The sequence below is a fragment of the Moschus berezovskii genome, chromosome Y, assembly GCF_049115385.1.
Source record: "Moschus berezovskii isolate FMDL1 chromosome Y, NW_MosBer_1.0, whole genome shotgun sequence".
Lineage (NCBI taxonomy): Eukaryota > Metazoa > Chordata > Mammalia > Artiodactyla > Moschidae > Moschus > Moschus berezovskii.
The window spans coordinates 1,487,760-1,498,616 of NC_142489.1; the positions used below are offsets into that span (position 1 = coordinate 1,487,760).

At 39.1% G+C, this 10,857-nt stretch overlaps 1 pseudogene; it reads left to right on the plus strand.

The window, feature by feature from the left end:
- The first annotated feature begins 797 nt into the window (after positions 1-797).
- On the plus strand, positions 798-913 carry LOC129535364 (U2 spliceosomal RNA; annotated as a pseudogene).
- The last annotated feature ends 9,944 nt before the right edge of the window (positions 914-10,857 follow it).

Consider the following 10,857-nt stretch of genomic DNA (forward strand, 5'->3'; position numbering starts at 1 on the left):
GGTGATGCAGTTTACTGATGGGGACAATGATTCAGCATTGTCTTCATGTATTATTTTATGAAGTGAAGTTTATCTTATGTGATTAGATTTGGTAGTTATTATTTTTATCAGGGAGAGATGTCATCTCTCACATATGTTAGTCTTTGGTTTGTCTAGAACTGTGTCAAGTAGTGTGAAGGGATATAATACATTGTCCTAGGAGGATTACAGTCTAGTTAAAGAGAAAGAATAGATGCCCGTAGCTGCCAGATTTAGTACCAGAGGACTTAGACATTAATTATACACTGTCATATTGTTTCTAATCATTTGGTGGGTGTTGGAGGCAGTTTGTGAACTGGAGAGTCACTGAAGTATTTGTGGAAGTTTTGTTGTGGAACTGTGATTTAGATAAATTGGATAAAAAGAGATGAAAATTTTAGGCTAGAAGAACTAAATGGAAAACACACAGGGATAAATGTCTGTGTTTGTGGAGGAAACAGATGAGGAAATAATGGCATAAGGGGCAGAAGGCAGAGGATTTGAGAGCCTAGATTTGGAAAGAATATGAAGAGAGGAGACAGAAAGTTGGATTCCAAGGAAACATTTTGTTGTTCAAGGCATTTCCTTCATGGCTAACTCACAGACTTACCTCCTTTATATCTTTCAAATTAAGCTCTGCATTTTCCTTTTTTCTTAGTGGTATTTATGTTTGCATGTACATTGACTTCGCACTCAGTGATTTAATATATATTCAGTTTGTATCCCCAAATAAATTTAAGGATTGTGTCTTCTGTAGTAAATATATTAGACTATTGTTGATTGCTTCTTGGCCTTTTGGCTAAGATCAAGTGTAGTAGACTATTGTTGAAATTTGATTCAGAAAACCAGTTTAGGGGTCACCTAGGCCACTACCCTCTATAGTGGCCACTGACCTCCACCCATGTGCCACCCCTCCCACAACTTCTGCCTTCTTTTGTTTCCAAAGGCTTTCTGTGATTTTCTCCAAAGGCATAGCTTTGGGCTGCTGGAGCCACATTGTCCAGACACAGAGCTGGAAGTGCCTGGAGTTGAGCATTACCATACCTACTGCTGGCCCTGGCCCTGCATCAAGGAACCTTGGCCAGTGCCTGACAGGTGTGACTATGAAAGTCCACCCCCTTGACTCAAGTAGGGACTGTGTTGAGGCTTTATTTGTGTGATTCAGAGCTCCCCCGCTCAGACTCAGGCTGACTTCACCTGAAGTTACACCCTTGTCTATTTTTCCCCCCTCTCTTTTGCCCCCACCATCTTTCCTGGGATCACTTCATAAATCGCTGGCACATGAGTCCTCATCTTATGATTTGTTGGGAATACTGACTTAAGGCATTCTTATTTCACTCTGGGCAAACTGAGGCCTAACCAGTGTGTCCAAATTAATGCACACCCTAACTCTGTACCCAGATTTCTTGATTCCATGTCTATGCTCTTTTAACTTCTCCTTTATAGTTCTAGATATTCAGTAGACATATAATAGTTGTCTGTTGAATTGATGAAAAAATGACAGATGTACTTATTGTGTGCAAAGCATTTTACTAGGTACTAAAGATGCAGTTCTTGCCTTCTAGAAGATGCAATTCTTTCCTTCCAGAAGCTTAAAAAGAAGAGAAGGGATAAGACTAATACTCATTAAGTGGAATAAGAAAGGCCAGACAAATTACTAGTGGAATCCAGAAGAAGATGGACAGAGAGATAATGCATGATTAGAGCAGGCAGAGAGCTAGAGATAGATGCAAAAACAGTGTGGCATCTGGATTGGGGCTGAGAAGGTTAGGTTTAAATAAGAGTTAATTTCAAAGCTGGTGATGCTTTTGTATCCCAGCGTTTGTGGCCTAATGTTTTCACCCATCATTGGTAACATTTCCATATTATTATGAAATGGCGAAATGGCCTTCAAAATCACTTCAATGAATTTAATATATAGATACATTGAATATATTTAATAATATTCCTGTTATTGAATATTTAGATTTCCCCAAATTTATGGTTATGGAATGACACTGTGCTGAAGATCTGTTCATATACACATTTGCTTCCATTTCTGAGAGGATTTGTCAAGGATAAATTACTAAAAATATAATTATGGGGGAAACTTTTTTGGGCATTCCTGAGACATATTGCCAAATTGCTTTCCAGAAAAGATTTAGTATGCCAGCACATCACTTCTCAGTGGTGCATGGCTTGCTTCTCCAGCAGCTCTAGTCATTTATTGATTTATTAATTCACAAAATATTTATTGAGCACTAAGTGGGAGACCACATGCTAGGTGGCACATCATTATTATGTAGAATTCCTTACTAGATTTTCCTTCTCTACTTTTTGTCTCCCTACCTGCAAAATTCAAATCTGGGGCCTTCGCTTTCTTACTAGAACCATGAGCACGTTGGTTTCTGAGGGGGAAAGGCTGAGAATTTCAGCATTCAGCCCATGAAGTTGAACTCATCTGTTGTCACTCAATTGGCCTGCTGTCACTCAGTACAGAGGCCTGCAGGTTTACCCTCGCCGGAGAACAGGTCTCTGATCTTTTGACAAAATAGGGGAGGACCAGTGGCTTGACTGTGCTGAGGTTGGGGAGGGCATCTGGGAATGTAACTGACCACTTGTTTTTAAAACATGGTTTTCTTGAGATACAACTCACCCAGTTAAAAGTATTAAATTCAGGGGTTTTACTGAATTCACAGAGTTGTGCAGCCATTGCCACAGTACATTTTAGAACACTTTTAGAAAATAAAATCCTGTACCCCGTAGCAGTCATTCCCCATTCTCCCTCACCCTTCCAGCCCTCAGTTCAGTTCAGTTCAGTTCAGTCGCTCAGTCTTGTCTGATTCTTTGCGACCCCATGAATCACAGCACGCTAGGCCTCCCTGTCCATCACCAACTCCTGGAGTTCACTCAAACTCATGTCCATCGAGTCGGTGATGCCATCCAGCCATCTCATTCTCGGTCGTCCCCTTCTCCTCCCGCCCCCAACCTTTCCCAGCATCAGCCCTAGGTAACCACTAATCCATTTTCTGTCTCTACAGGTTTGCCTATTCTGGACATTTCACATAACTGAAATCATACAGTATACGATCTTTTTGTGACTGGTTTCATTCACTTGGGATGTTGACCAGGTTCATCCATGTTGTAGCATGTATCGGAACTTCACTATCAAATAACATTCCACTGTATGGATAGAGCACATCTTGTTTTCTCATTCAGCTTGATGAACATTTGGGTTGCTTCCACTCTGGGGGCTGTTAGGCATGATACAAGCTTTTGTGTGGATGTGTTTTTGTTTGTCTTGGGAGTGGAATCCTGGGTCCTGTGATAACTCTGTGTTTAGTCATTTGAGGAACAGTCAGATTGCATTGCAAAGTGTCTGTACTATTTTACAGTGGATGAGGGTTCCAGTTTTTAACTATTTCTTAAGTAGACTTTCAGGCAGTGTTTAAGCCTTGCCTTCCCTGTCACCTTTCCTGTCACTACTGAGGCACCTGCTGGTTCTGTGATATTTCAGTGTTTCTCACTGGCTGGTATTAGTTTCTACTCATCTATTGGCTTTACCCTCTCCAAAACCATGTGCTGTCGTCTTCTCCCCCTTCTCTTTATTTCTCATATATGTATATTTTTTCTCCTTTATTCATTTGCTCTCATTTCAGTGAGGTTTCAAGATGTATTAGAGGTAAGTTCATGTGTTCAATCTACCAGCTTAAACTGGAAATTCTTCAGTTTCTTCTCTTTTAAATTCATATAAATTTTAATACATCTGATTCAAAACAGCATTTAAAATATTATCCCATTTTATGAGGTGGTCTCTATCATTCTGTGTTTCCCTGTTTATGTTTCCCCACCTCTCTTTCTTTCTCTCATCTATGTATATACCTATCCATTTCTTTATCCTGTTTCTACAGGCATAGAGAGAAATGTGTACTGGTCACCAAATATTAACACTGTTTATTTCTGTTTGATTTGGGTTAATTCTTTGCTTTCTGATATGTTTCTGTGTTGCTTTTTTAAAAGTAATAAACATGGATAAATTTTATTAAAATGATAAAATTATCCTGCCAACACCTACAAAATTTGATGTCATGGAAACTGAGTAGGATGCCTCAAAGAGAGCATAAATAACATCAAAAAAGTAGAGGAGTTGAAGAGGATAAAGACTGAAAAAGGATGATTTTTCCTTCAATTGTAGGCTCTACATTTATGTTTTTAATTGGCAAGTTTAATTTTGATTTCAGAGAAACTTAAATATATACCACACATACACCATGTCATATTTAAAATCTAATCAATAACAAGATACTTATTGGTATCTCTAGAGAATCAAATGTTGCAACTGTCTCTGAGGTTAATGAAAACTCTGTTTATAAAAATAAAGCTATAATTTGGCCTATTTTATCAGAATAGCATAAACAGAAATTTTTTTCAAGTAAAAATTTTTTAATTGTATTTATTGTACATTTCAGGCAGATTCTTTACCATCTGAGCTACCAGGGAAGCTCATTTATTGTACAGTCTATGACAAACATGAATATGAACATGCATGTCTTTTTTTTCTATTTTTTAATTTTTTAAAATTTCTTAAAACTTATTTATTTTAATTGGAGGCTAATTACTTTACATTATTATATTGGTTTTGCCATACATTGACATGAATCTGCCCCGGGTGTACATGTGTTCCCCATCTTGAACCCCCCTCCCACCTCCCTCCCCATCCCATCCCTCTGGTTCATCCCAGTTCATGTCTTGACTATACCATGTCAATAAATAAATGTTTTGGGGGAGGAAAAATGCAACATCACCTACTCTGGAAACTTTCTCAAGTGCAAGGTAAAATGAAGTTCAGTAGAAGAAGGAAACAAATGAGAACAAGGGCATTTTGTTTAGCATGAACTTCACCTTTCAGATAGGGCTCATGTAGGATCATACCTCCCAGTTCCGAGTCCTGAGCCTAAGAAAACAAAGTGACTTTGTTACCTCCAAGCTGAAAGTCAAAGGTACAAAGTCACTGCTATGTACCTAGTCCTGATATCCAAATTCTAATACTGTTCCCTCTGAGTGACAGTAGACCATCTCCTCTCCTCTCCTTTCTGATTCTGGGTTTTGTCACCACCTTTTCCTCCGATTCTAATTTCAATAGCTTTTACACACCTGTGAAGTAAGTTGTCATCTACACTAGTGCAGAAAGGGTGGTCCAGGAACCACCAGCATCAGTTTCACTTGGGATCTTTTAGAAATGCATTTTGTTGAGCCCCACCCCTACCGAATCAGCATCTCTGGGGTAAAGCCCAGGAAAATGCATGTTTATTTACAGGTGAGAACCAGCAGTATACAAGATATAATTTAGGATAGCTGGTGAAAATCTTTCTGAATAGGTGTTGAGAGGCAATTCTCCAAGGATGTCTTATTTTTGCATAGCTTGTGAGCAGAGACAGTAACTGGCCTTTGTTCTGGACTCTTTTTCCTAGGATGTTTGTATGGCAAATAGTCTTGGAAGATAGAGCTCATAACGCTCTTCAGAAGAGGGTAAATTTACACTGTCTAGTATGATAAAAAAAAAAGTTTCTCCTAATGAGGCAAAGGGTAGACATGCTGACTGCCCATTATAAAAGAATCAGGTTCCCTAAGTTTGGGGCTTATCAACTGTGACTCACAGCCGCTGCAGGAGAACATCCATTGGATCTCCTCTGTATCACCCAATGGGACACTTAGAAGAATTGACACGAGCATGATATTCATGCTGCTGGCTGTGCTGTAATAAAGTCCTTTGTCTATGGTCCAGGAATCTCTTGTCCTCTGGCAGCACCCAAGAAACTGTGGCAGAGTGACTTGTCAGCTTGCCACTAGGGTAAAATCTCAGACCTTTTCCAATTCTTGATAAATAGTTTTTCACTAATGTAACTTGGTACAAGGAATTTTTTGTTTTCACAAACCATTGTTTTTGGTTAAGATATTGAATCTCTAGACGTTCCCTACTCAAATACAAGATTATCTGGGAAGTATGACATTAGCTATCAGTCTCAATTCATTTTATCAGATGAACTAGCAAGTCTTGAGAAAACAAAAGGTGGTTTTTAAAGAGTCAGGAAGTGGACATATCTTGAAAAGAGGGACAATAGAAATGGTTGACCTCAGAGGGGTGTCCTGTAGGAAAGTCCCAGAAGATACACTTTTGTGCTTTGAAATTTTGCCTGGAATCTGTTCCATCAGCATCCATCTCAGCTGGACACAATGTACTCTGATTTGCTATAATTCCCTTCCTCATTCACAGTGAATCGAGGGCATCTGCTGGCAATGCTGTGGATTCTGTTGTTTGCAAACAGCAAGTAAACATCATCCATTGTCTGGGCTTTTAGGAATGGAAGTTATTATAACATGGGCAGTAAGAAGGTTTACCATGTAGTCAAAGAAGAAGAAGGGATAAAGAGCTAATAAAACAAAGAAAAGGGCAATGGGGAGATTTCTTGGATTACCAATTTGTGCTGAAGCAAATTTGGTCCATATTAACTCTTAGGAATTTTCTCTCTTTGTTTGATAAGGCCCCATGTGAAGTAACACAGAAATGATTCAGCAATACTTCTTTTGAAGCATCAATCAGATACTTCCATTCGTAAACACAAGCCCAGTGACCTAGACTGGAGTTTCTGGTTCCATACACATTCCAGTGAACTGAGAATTTACAGTTAAATATGGAGACCAGAATTTTTGCATCCCAAATTGGGATATATACGGTCTGACAAATACATGTTTATTTATACAACAACGGAAAATATGAAATTGAGATAATCCTGGGAAAGCCAGAATGCTCAGCATATGGTTAAGTCACACACATTTTAACAATGCTAAAATTATGAGATGATAAAACACTGTTAGTCCTAACATACAGAACACAGTTATCTGTTGATTCAATGACCTCAGGGTCACATCAACACCAATTAAAATGTTTTGACTCTTAAGCTATTTTAGTTTATATCTATTTTGGATAAATGGTGCATCTGTGGATACAGTTTTGGTTTTGTTTTGTTTTTGGTTCTTTAATTCTGAGTGCAGTTGTACTTCTGTCTGAATGGTTCTCTGAGAAATGATGAAGATTTTCAATGGAAAGCTTTCTACCATGTCTAAGGGCTTAATTGTAAATTAATTTCTTATTTGGAATCTGTTTCATGTGGATTTACAAAGTAAGCTATATAATAGTAGTAGTAATAGTGAAAATAATCCAGGACTGTCAGTGAAAGCAGAGAGGAAACTATCCTGTCTACATATTCTCTCTCCATTTCGTCCACCTGCTATCCTGCCCTACAGAAGGTACTCTCATCAAACCTGGGAAAAAGAGTTCTCAAGTTACAAAGTCCCTTATTTAATTTCCCTGGTGGTAAGAAATGTGGAAAACTTTAACAAGATCCTTCTGACTGAATGCATTTGGTCTGCAAAGGACACCAGTGAAGCCATGATGACAGAGGAATAAGCTCCAGAAATGTCTAAAGTTTTGTCGTTGTTGTTTGTGTGTGTTTATTTGTTTGTTATGCTGCTCTGTGCCCTTGTAGGATCTTAGTTCTGAGTCTAGGGATTGAAACTAGGCCTATGGCAGTGAAAGCCCAGAGTCCTAAGCACTGGATCACCAGGGAATTCCAAATGTTTAAATTTTGAAACTAACACCTTATGTTATATTTAAAGTTCACAGATTTCTGAAGTTGGTATTCTAAAACTTCAGAGGACTATGGTATTTCAGAATAATGCTTCTAATGTTTATGTCTTTGTATACCATGTCAGTATATTTATTCATTCATTTGTTTAATCAAATACTTCTTGGATTCCTCCTATGTGCAGAACTTGATCAACACTAGGGCCAAAATGTTAATAAGTTAAAAATTCCTGCACTTGAGGAGCTAAAAATTTGCCAAGGAAATGATGACCAAAACAGATTATTCCTGTACACTCTACTAAATGGTACAATACAAATAGTGATCTTTGTTACCTTTGTCTGTGAAACCAAAGAGAGGGTGAAGAATTTAGCCTGGGAGTAGGACCCATAAGGGAAGGTGACATCAGGTATCTGAAAAGGAGCAGTGATCAAGAGAATCCTGCTGCTGCTACTGCTACTGCTGCTAAGTCGCTTCAGTCGTGTCCGACTCTGTGCAACCCCATAAACGGAAGCCCACCAGGTTTCCCCGTCCCTGGGATTCTCCAGGCAAGAACACTGGAGTGGGTTGCCATTTCCTTCTCCAAGAGAATCCTAGGAAGTACAAATTACTCCTTTCTATAGCAGCAGGGATAGAAGTAGATAAGATTACCAAGTGGATTCTTTACTGTCTGAGCCACCAGGGAAGCCCAGCTATTAGTTACTGGGTACTTATCAAGTGGGCTTTCCAGGTGGCTCAGTGGTGAAGAATCCACCTGCCAAAGCAGGAGATGCAGGATACGCTGGTTTGATCCCTGGGTTGGGAAGATCCCCCGGAGAAGCTAATGGCAACCCACTCCAGAATTCTTGCCTAGAGAATTCTATGGACAGAGGAGCCTGGCATGCTACAGACCATAGGGTCACAGAGAGTCAGACATGATTTAGTGACTAAACAACAACTTACTAAGTGCCAGGCAAAGCACTAAATATTTGGCATGAGCTATCTTCATATGATATATTCTCCAATCAAAATGGCAGATACTTGTCTTACCATTTTACAGAGGAAAAGACTGAAACTTTAAGAAGTGAAGTAACTGGCCCAAGATCATACAGGTAGGAAAGAATAAATTTTTGATAAATGAGTGACTGAAATCATGTAACAGTCATAAATCTGGAATTGAAGTATCTCACCATCAAATTGTAAGATCATAAGAGAGACCATGTGAGTGGTACAACACTGTCTAAACAATTTTCATGGCATAAGTTATTTCAGCTTTCCTTGGGAAAGAATCAGAAGCTCTTCATCCTCCTTCAGGCAAGGTAGCACTTAGCAGCAAAGTGTTCATGTCTGCCAATTATACCAACATTTCCTCACAGGGCCCTAACCTCCTGAGTTCAGAGTGAGACACCTCCACTCAAAATCAAATCAAAATGGATTTTATTTGTTGTCTTGTGACAGAATATAATTTGTTTTACTTTTAAAAACAGCGACTTGAATATAAATAACCTGTCTGGTTTGCACATAGATCAGTCACATGAATATTATAACACGGCAGTTCCTATTTCCTCATTTGTAAATTTCTTTCCTACTGGCCGTAACATTTTTCCAACCAATATTTCACCAAATGTTTGGTTACCTCCCTTAAACCTCGCTCTGTAGACATCTGTTGGACTCTTAGACTCAGTCACATCTACTATAATATATCTTTTAACCCTTTAAAATTAACTTTGTAAAATAATTTATACTAGGCCTTGGACAATTTGGTGTATTGCTCAAGGTTGCACTTGTCCAATGTCATAGAGTTAACAGAGCCAAGTTATGAATTCAAATTTTTAAAAAATTTTGTTTATTTATGTATTTTGGCTACACTGGGTCTTTGTTGCAGGGCAGGCTTTTCTTGTTGTGCTTTGCAGGGGCTACCCTTCTGTTGTGATGTACAGGATTCTCACTGTGGTGGCTTCTCTTGTTGTAGAGCATGGGTTCAAGGGTACACAGGCTCAGTCATTCTGGCACACAGGCTTAGTTGCTCCATGGCATGTAGGATCTTCCTGGACCAGGGATCAAACCTGTGTCAAACCTGTGTCTCCTGCATTGGCAGGTGGATTCTTTACCACTGAGCCACCAGGAAAGCCCAAGAGTTCAAATATTTTGATACCATGTCCCCTGTTCTACAAGACCAGAGGGTCTCCTTACAAATGAAATGAGACTATCCCTCCATAACTTGGCCAAAATAAAACATTAAATAATCAAGATAACCAGTATCTGATTGTATCAGAAGGGTTGGCTTAGCAAATAAGTGTTACGGGGTGAAGTCATCATGGGCTCTGGTGATCATACTGGGTTTGGCTGGTTGGGTAGAACAAGCGCAAAGCAGTGGCTTGCTTGGCTGGAATAAAAGCATCAGCAAATGTGTTGAGTTATGGCTAAGCATATGGTTTGTGGACAAAGAAAAAGTCTTCCTGGTGTCAGTCTTTGGAATTATTTCAGAGGTAAGCTTTTCAGTGTTAGTACCAAGGCCTTGAATACTTTAAGGACTAAGATAGTATGAAAATAAAGCACACCTAGAAGGAGAACCTGGTGATATATTTTAAACCATGTTAATGTGCAGAAAACCAGAATGGTGGCTACTTGATAGATAGTCGACCGTGTCTGTATAAAAGCGCAGGCTTCTAGACTTAAGGCAGGTTAAACACAGTGTATTTGATGACAGGTATACCACATAAAAATATGATCTTTGTTTTTAATTTTATCTTGGTGAATACAAGCATATTACATATTCTACTTGCAATCATTTTTCTCAGCGGTTCATCCATTGACATGCACACACACGCATGTGAGCAGATGTTTTCTAGTACCTTTGGCAGAAGAATTTAGTGCCTTGTACACATCACACCTGCCATGTCATGCTTATTGACTGAACGATTCAGCATGCTGAAAGGTACTGGGTGAGATATTAATTTTAAAATGAAAGCCTTCACATCTGCTAATGCCTGTCAGTCTCTGGAGTGAATGTGCCATTCGAGCCAACGGAAGTGGGCAGAAGCAGCCTTCATGGGTAGGGCTGACAAGTTATTTTGAGTCTTCTGAATTACCTTTATTGTTGCCTGGTACTTACAGGCAGACCTCTCCTTCCATTAAACCCCAACACTAACAGTACTTCTGAAAACAGCTCTAGTGGTTTGGAACTCATCTTTCTGGCTGTTCGCATAAATGAAGTATTTGTGGTAGTTGAATGATA